A 9,012-nucleotide genomic window follows, 5' to 3' on the forward strand; every position below is an offset into this window, starting at 1 on the left:
ATGTGTCTATCATCTATCTATCTATGATTCTATCTATCTATCATCTATCCATCTATCTATTTATCCATGTATATATCTATCTATCGATCTATCTATGATTCTATCTATCTATCTATGATTCGATCTATCTATCTATATATTCTTCTATCTATCTATCTATCTATCTATCCATGTATATATCTATCTATCATGTGTCTATCATCTATCTATCTATCTATCTATCCCTCTATCTATCTATCTATCTATCTATCTATCTATCCCTCTATCTATCTATCTATCCATTATCCATGTATCTATCTATCTATCTATCTATCTATCTATCATGTATCTATCTATCTATCCATTATCTATCTATGATTCTATCTATCTATCCATGTATCTCTCTAATTCTATATATCTATCATAAATCTATCATCTATCTATCTCTCTATCCATCTATCTATCTATCTATCTATCTCTCTATCTATCCATCTATCTATCTATCTATCATATATCTATCATCTATCTATCATCTATCTATCTATCTATCTATCTATCTATCCATGTATCTATCATCTATCTATCTATCTATCCATTATCTATCTATCTATCCCTCTATCTATCATGTACAGTGCCTACAAGTAGTATTCAACCCCCTGCAGATTTAGCAGGTTTGATAAGATGTAAATAAGTTAGAGCCTGCAAACTTCAAACAAGAGCAGGATTTATTAACAGATGCATAAATCTTACAAACCAACAAGTTATGTTGCTCAGTTAAATTTTAATAAATTTTCAACATAAAAGTGTGGGTCAATTATTATTCAACCCCTAGGGTTAATATTTTGTGGAATAACCCTTGTTTGCAATTACAGCTAATAATCGTCTTTTATAAGACCTGATCAGGCCGGCACAGGTCTCTGGAGTTATCTTGGCCCACTCCTCCATGCAGATCTTCTCCGAGTTATCTAGGTTCTTTGGGTGTCTCATGTGGACTTTAATCTTGAGCTCCTTCCACAAGTTTTCAATTGGGTTAAGGTCAGGAGACTGACTAGGCCACTGCAACACCTTGATTTTTTCCCTCTTGAACCAGGCCTTGGTTTTCTTGGCTGTGTGCTTTGGGTCATTGTCTTGTTGGAAGATGAAATGACGACCCATCTTAAGATCCTTGATGGAGGAGCGGAGGTTCTTGGCCAAAATCTCCAGGTAGGCCGTGCTATCCATCTTCCCATGGATGCGGACCAGATGGCCAGGCCCCTTGGCTGAGAAACAGCCCCACAGCATGATGCTGCCACCACCATGCTTGACTGTAGGGATGGTATTCTTGGGGTCGTATGCAGTGCCATCCAGTCTCCAAACGTCACGTGTATGGTTGGCACCAAAGATCTCGATCTTGGTCTCATCAGACCAGAGAACCTTGAACCAGTCTGTCTCAGAGTCCTCCAAGTGATCATGAGCAAACTGTAGACGAGCCTTGACATGACGCTTTGAAAGTAAAGGTACCTTACGGGCTCGTCTGGAACGGAGACCATTGCGGTGGAGTACGTTACTTATGGTATTGACTGAAACCATCTATCATGTATCTATCTATCTATCTATCCATGTATCTATCTATCCATGTATCTATCTATCTATCTATCATATATCTATCTATCTATCTATCCATGTATCTATCTATCTATCTATCTATCATATATCATATATCTATCTATCTATTTATCCATTATCCATCCCTCTATCATGTATCTATCTATCTATCTATCCATCTATCTATCTATCCATACATATATCTATCTATCCATCCATTATCTATCCTTCTATCTATCCATGTATCTATCTATCTATCTATCTATCCATTATCTATCTATCTATCTATCTATCTATCTATCTATCCATGTATCTCTCTATCTAGCTATCTAGCTGATCTACAGTCCAAATGTCACAATGCCAAGTTAATTCCGAATGTGTAGACCTGCTAAATCTGCAGGGGGTTGAATACTACTTGTAGGCACTGTATCTATCTATCTATCTATCTATCTATCTATCTATCTATCTATCTATCTATCTATCACATATCTATCTATCTATTTATCCATTATCTATCCCTCTATCATGTATCTATCTATCTATCCATGTATCTATCTATCTATCCATGTATCTATCTATCTATCTATCATATATCATATATCTATCTATCTATTTATCCATTATCCATCCCTCTATCATGTATCTATCTATCTATCTATCCATCTATCTATCTATCCATACATATATCTATCTATCCATCCATTATCTATCCTTCTATCTATCCATGTATCTATCTATCTATCTATCTATCCATCTATCTATCTATCTATCTATCTATCCATCCATTATCTATCCTTCTATCTATCCATGTATCTATCTATCTATCTATCTATCCATTATCTATCTATCTATCTATCTATCTATCTATCCATGTATCTCTCTATCTAGCTGATCTACAGTCCAAATGTCACAATGCCAAGTTAATTCCGAATGTGTAGACCTGCTAAATCTGCAGGGGGTTGAATACTACTTGTAGGCACTGTATCTATCTATCTATCTATCTATCTATCTATCTATCTATCTATCACATATCTATCTATCTATTTATCCATTATCTATCCCTCTATCATGTATCTATCTATCTATCCATGTATCTATCTATCTATCCATGTATCTATCTATCTATCATATATCATATATCTATCTATTTTTCCATTATCTATCCCTCTATCATGTATCTATCTATCTATCTATCTATCCATGTATCTATCTATCCATGTATCTATCTATCTATCTATCATATATCATATATCTATCTATTTTTCCATTATCTATCCCTCTATCATGTATCTATCTATCTATCTATCTATCTATCTATCTATCTATCTATCCATGTATCTATCTATCTATCCATGTATCTATCTATCTATCTATCTATCATATATCTATCTATCTATCCATGTATCTATCTATCTATCTATCTATCTATCTATCATCATATATCTATCTATTTATCCATTATCTATCCCTCTATCATGTATCTATCTATCTATCTATCTATCTATCTATCTATCTATCTATCTATCTATCTATCTATCTATCTATCTATCTATCTATCTCTCTGTCTCTCTGTCTGTCTGTCTCTCTCCACCAGCATACCCTTTCCCTGTATGAGTTGGGTCCTGGGCACCAGTGGGTCCACTGTAATGAGGCTGCCGGGGTTCGGGGTGATCCCATTACCAGGCATGTAGCAGGGTGAGATAATAGGATTCCCCGGCTGTGTGTGATGGGGGCAGGGGTCAGTGCAGCTGGAATCAGCTGTGATTAGTGCGGGGGGCAGGGGGATGTGTTAGGAATTCTTCACCTGGCATTGTCATTGTTTCAGGACCCGCAGGTGTCTCCTGGCGCCAGCCTGTCTGCCTGCTGCCTCCCTCCCTCTCCCCCTCATCTGTCTCCATTTGCATCTATTCAGTGGCTCGTCCCCTCCCTCACTTCCTAAACACAGCCCCCTGCTCTGTGCGGCTCCTATACAGGGCAGTGAGTGCTGAAATGTGTGTGGCTCCCTGGTGGACACATGTGCCTGGCATCTCTCTCCATGTACAATGTATCACACATCCTCTGCCCATAGGTGCTGCCATAAGCTCTTATTCCAAGCAGATGTTTCCTACCATCTTCTGTGTGTTATTACATGTAGTGTGGGGCTAGTAAGGAGCTCTCTGGATACAATGCTGGAGATGTTAGCATCTTTCATTGTTGTATATTTATTTATCCATTTCTTAGTAATTTTCTGTAGAGATTGAACACAAATACGAAACATTAACATTTAAAGGTTGCAATGTTTTTAAACTCCAGACCATTGGCAATATAATTCCAACAATTCAAGGCTTTTCATTTGATCCATAATGTAATTGTTTCTATTATATTGATGGAATCAGAGGCTTCTGTACTCCCATATTCTGGGCACATATGGTCCTGTGCATGGATCCTAGGGGCACATTTACATGTGGCTGATGTGACGCAGAAATTTCTCCAAGATTCCTATTCATCTACATGAGGCTTGCAGAAAACCGTGTGCTTGTGCCTAAAAAAAGCCCATTGACATGCATAAAGCTGAGCTTCTGACATAGATTTCATTTGCCTCATGTAAATTCATCCTGAAAATGGTTTCTGAGAACAATTTCAGGAAAATGCCACAATTCGTGCAGTATTTGCCGGCAATCTTTCCTCTGCCTTGGCCATGTGTTGGCAGAAAGTCAATAGGGAAAGATGAAATCCAATGCGATGTTTTAACGGTGCATTTTGGGGGCTTTTTTTTATTCAAAATGCTGCATGTTGTAGGTTTGGTATTTTATTCACTTGCTTTCCTTTTGGGTATGGGCACCCAATGTCTTTTTTGACGCCGGCGTACTCGCTGAGCGTTTAAAGCAGAAGATGCTTCAATAAAACATTAGTCCTGGTTTTGCCATCTTATTGGATAATTGCTGTTGTCGTGTTTTTTCCTTAACTGTACATACAGTATAAAATAGTCACTTAAGAATGGCTAGGTTCCTTCTCTTAGCTTTCAAATTCAAAGGGTACATGACATCTTTTTGGCTTATGTCACTTCTTTTAAAAACCTTGAAGCAGTTAAAGGGAACCTGTCAGCAGATTTGTAGCCTATAAGCTGCGGCCACCAGCAGTGGGCTCATATACAGCATGCTAGAATGCTGTACATAGAAGACCCCAGGCTGCTGTGTAGATCATAAAAATCACTTTATAATACTCACCTAAACGGTCGATTCGGTGCAGACTGGTCGGATGGGTGTCTCCGTTCTCCGGTACCGGCACCTGCTCTTTCGGCCATCTTTGTCCTCCTTCTTCTGAAGCCTGGGTGCATGACGCGTCCTACGTCATCCACATTAACTGGCATTGAGGTCCCTCGCAGGCACACTACAATACCTTGATCTTGCCTTACGTTCTACACAGCTGCCTGGTCTCTTATATACAGCATGTTAGAATGCTGTATATAAGAGCCCACTGGTGGTGGCCGCAGCTTATACACTGTGTGCAGAATTATTAGGCAAGTTGTATTTTAGAGGATTTTTTTTTTATTATTGATCAACAACTAAGTTCTCAATCAACCCAAAAGACTCATAAATATCAAAGCTTAATATTTTTGGAAGTTGGAGTGGGGTTTTTTTAGATTTGGCTATCTTAGGAGGATATCTGTTTGTGCAGGTAACTATTACTGTGCAGAATTATTAGGCAACTTAATAAAAAATAAATATATTCCCATCTCACTTGTTTATTTTCACCCGGTAAACCAATATAACTGCACAAAATTTAGAAATAAACATTTCTGACATGCAACAACAAAACCCCCAAAAATTTGTAACCAATATAGCCACCTTTCTTTATGATGACACTCAACAGCCTACCATCCATAGATTTTGTCAGTTGCTTGATATGTTTATGATCAACATTGTGTGACGCCCTGGGCAAGCCAGGGGTCACAGGTAATGACATCACCACACCCTACACCCCGGTTAGGTACACCTAAGCTAGACCTGAAATCCTTGTTGCCTTCCTCCAGGGGATGATGTCCACACCAGGTGGTGGGCCAGGTGGTTGGCTCCGCCCACCGAGGAGTTCACAGTCCTGGAGGCGGGAAAACCAGGCAGTTCTAAAAGGAGTTTAGTTTGGAGAGGAGAGAGATTAGTTGTGGAGGTTGAAGTAGAAGGAGGAAAAAGTGACAGTTTGGAAAGCCCGAAGTTGGTCCGGGTGTGTGCCCCGGACCGAGACAGCAAGGTTAGCAGACGGCGGTGACCGTCTGCAGTGGAGGCTGATCGGTGTTACCGTAAGGACCGCGGACGGGTGGTGGCCCAGCGGTACCGGACCGGTACACAAGGAGAAGCCAGCACCATTGGCAGGGGCCTTTCGGATCCCGGCAAGGCTAGGAGTCGCCGTGAATTTGCCAAATCCGTCAGTGAAGGGGACCTCCGGGTCTCCAAACAACTAAGCCCCGATTGAAGGCAACCGTCTAACCGTATGAGAGAGACACCGCCACCGCCAAGGCACCAGTTTCTCAGGGCCAGCGCCTGCGGGCAAAGAGGGGCTCCTCCGGCCCATATCCAAGTCGGGGAGCGGGTTACCGGTGGGAATACATCGCTACCAACAGTGAACGTAGGTGCAGGGAAAGAGACAGTCACCGTTAACTACCGGGGAAAAGCAACAGCAGCCGTCCGTGGGAACCGTCTTTCCAGCCGTGTGTTTTACTGAAAACTGTGTCATCGTCTCAGGCTGAGTGAGTACCACCGTGCCGTGCGGCACAGCACTGCCCCCGCGACCCTGCACCTATCCAAGCCCTGCACCGGCCCTGCCATCCCTCATCCTCCACCTCATCACTGGGCCCCGGGACAACCACCCCCTACCCACGAAGGGGAGAATTAACAACTCTGCTGCTCTCTGTCACCGCTCCCGGGATCCCCATACAGAGCAGCGGTGGTGTTACCAAAAATCACCACAACCGTGGGTGGCGTCACGGACAATAAACAATCCCAAAAACCAATCCCCTTTCACTCACGGGCGAGGAGCGCCGCTCGAGTCCCCGGGATCCGGCCCATCGCTCGAGCCACCGAGCAGCAGCAGCCACAGCAGCAGCGGCAGCCGGACCCGAGCAGTGAGAGAGCGCAGCGTCCCCTCCTCCGCCCGCGACAATTGCGTGTAGCAGCCATCATAGCCTCCACGACACTATTCTGAGAGGTGTACTGTTTTCCCTCCCTGTAGAATTTACATTTTATGAGGGACCACAGGTTCTCTATGGGGATCAGATCAGGTGAACAAGGGGGCCATGTCATTATTTTTTCATCTTTTAGACCTTTACTGGCCAGCCATGCTGTGGAGTAGTTGGATGCATGAGATGGAGCATTGTCCTGCATGAAATTCATGTTTTTCTTGAACGATACCGACTTCTTCCTGTACCACTGCTTGAAGAAGTTGTCTTCCAGAAACTGGCAGTAGGTCTGGGAGTTGAGCTTCACTCCATCCTCAACCCGAAAAGGTCCTACAAGTTCATCTTTGATGATACTAGCCCATACCATTACCCCACCTCCACCTTTCTGGCGTCTGAGTCGGAGTGGAGCTCTCTGCCCTTTACTGATCCAGCCTCTGGCCCATCCATCTGGCTTATCAAGAGTCACTCTCATTTCATCAGTCCATAAAACCTTTGAAAAATCAGTCTTAAGATATTTCTTGGCCCTGTCTTGACGTTTTATCTTATGTTTCTTGTTCAAAGGTGGTCGTTTTTCAGCCTTCCTTACCTTGGCCATGTCCCTTGTGCTTTTTGATACTTCGGTAACGTTGCAGCTCTGAAATATTGTCAAACTGGTGGCAAATGGCATCTTGGCAGCTTCATGCTTGATTTTCCTCAATTCATGGGCAGTTATTTTGCACCTTTTTTGCCCAACACGCTTCTTGCGATTATTATTTGCCATGAAACGCTTGATTGTTTGGTGATCACACTTCAAAAGTTTGGCAATTTCAAGAATGCTGCATCCCTCTGCAAGACATCTAACAATTTTGGACTTTTCAGAGCCCGTCAAATCTCTCTTCTGACCCATTTTACCAAAGGAAAGGAAGTTGCCTAATTATTATTATAATTAAGCACACCTTATATAGGGTGTTGATGTCACTACACCGCACCCCTCCTCATTACAGAGATGCACATCACCTGATTTACTTAATTGGTAGTTGGCTCTGAAGCCTATATAGCTTGGAGTAGGACAACATGTATAAAAATTATCATGTGATCAAAATACTCATTTGCCTAATAATTCTGCACACAGTGTAGTGGCCAAATCTGTTTACAGGTTCCCTTTAAAGGAAGTAACATGTTCATTCTTCAGGCGGCTTCTGCTGGAAGACTATTGTATAGAAAATATTGGAAAAAGACGCCAAAGGCAGAGTCGCTGCGAAAACGACCACACACGTGCCAGCAGAGACGCTTCAGTAAAAAAGCTGGCTTTGTGATGGAGCACTCCGGCGGCTTCTGTTTGGGATTAAAGACAACGTGTGCACATAGCACCTATGCTGCTATCACTGCTATTTGTAAATTACTTATTTTTTATTGTTCAATATCTAATAAACTATTTTTGTGGACGTTATAATGGTCGAGTGTTTTTGGCTTTGTATTATGCCCAGTTTCTTTTAATTATGGTATCATATTCCCAAAGTATGGGCAATCGCAGACGGGCTGCGTTATTTACATGTATGCTTTACTTTATAACGCTGTGGCATTTCAAAGAAAACATACTTTTAAAGCTATCTGGGGCCCATGTGATATGGATGGCTAGTCCTAGAAGCCTGATGTCGGTGACTTCTTCCTGCCCCGCTCCCTTTGACAGATGCACACACATAGGGAGAGGCCTGTCAGTCAGTCTATTGGAGAGGGGCCGGGAGAAGTTTGCTTTTAAAAGAAAACACAGTCCATGAAATAACATGGACATGTCAATATCACCATAGAGTATAAAGGATATGTGTTGTAGCCTCACAAAAAAACAAAAAAAAAACAGATACAACACGTGCATGCCACATTGACATCTGAGTACTAAAGCGGTTTAAGGCTATGTGAACAAGTTTTTCAAGAGGTTTTTGAACAGAAGCTGAGCAAAATCTCTCCAAATCCTCTTCAAAAAGTGAAAACTCTGTGTTGTGTGCACATAGCCTTAGGTTAAGTTCCCATGAGGAATTCTTCTCTTGCAAATACACTGAGTTTTATATGCAGATTTTCCCCATAAATGCGGAAAATCTGCATGTAAAAAACGCACGTGCGCTTTTTGTGTGTGTTTCTGTTGTAGAAATACCATAAAAATGAATGTAATTACATAAAATTTTGTTAAAGTCAAATACCAGAAAATATCAAAAACAAATCAGTTAAAAAAGAAAAGAAAATACCAAAAAGAGACAAAAACAGCAGCAAAAACAGGATAAAAAAGTATGTAACAAAAGCACTGAAAACACATAGCTCCCACT

The sequence above is a fragment of the Anomaloglossus baeobatrachus genome, chromosome 2 (assembly GCF_048569485.1).
Source record: "Anomaloglossus baeobatrachus isolate aAnoBae1 chromosome 2, aAnoBae1.hap1, whole genome shotgun sequence".
Lineage (NCBI taxonomy): Eukaryota > Metazoa > Chordata > Amphibia > Anura > Aromobatidae > Anomaloglossus > Anomaloglossus baeobatrachus.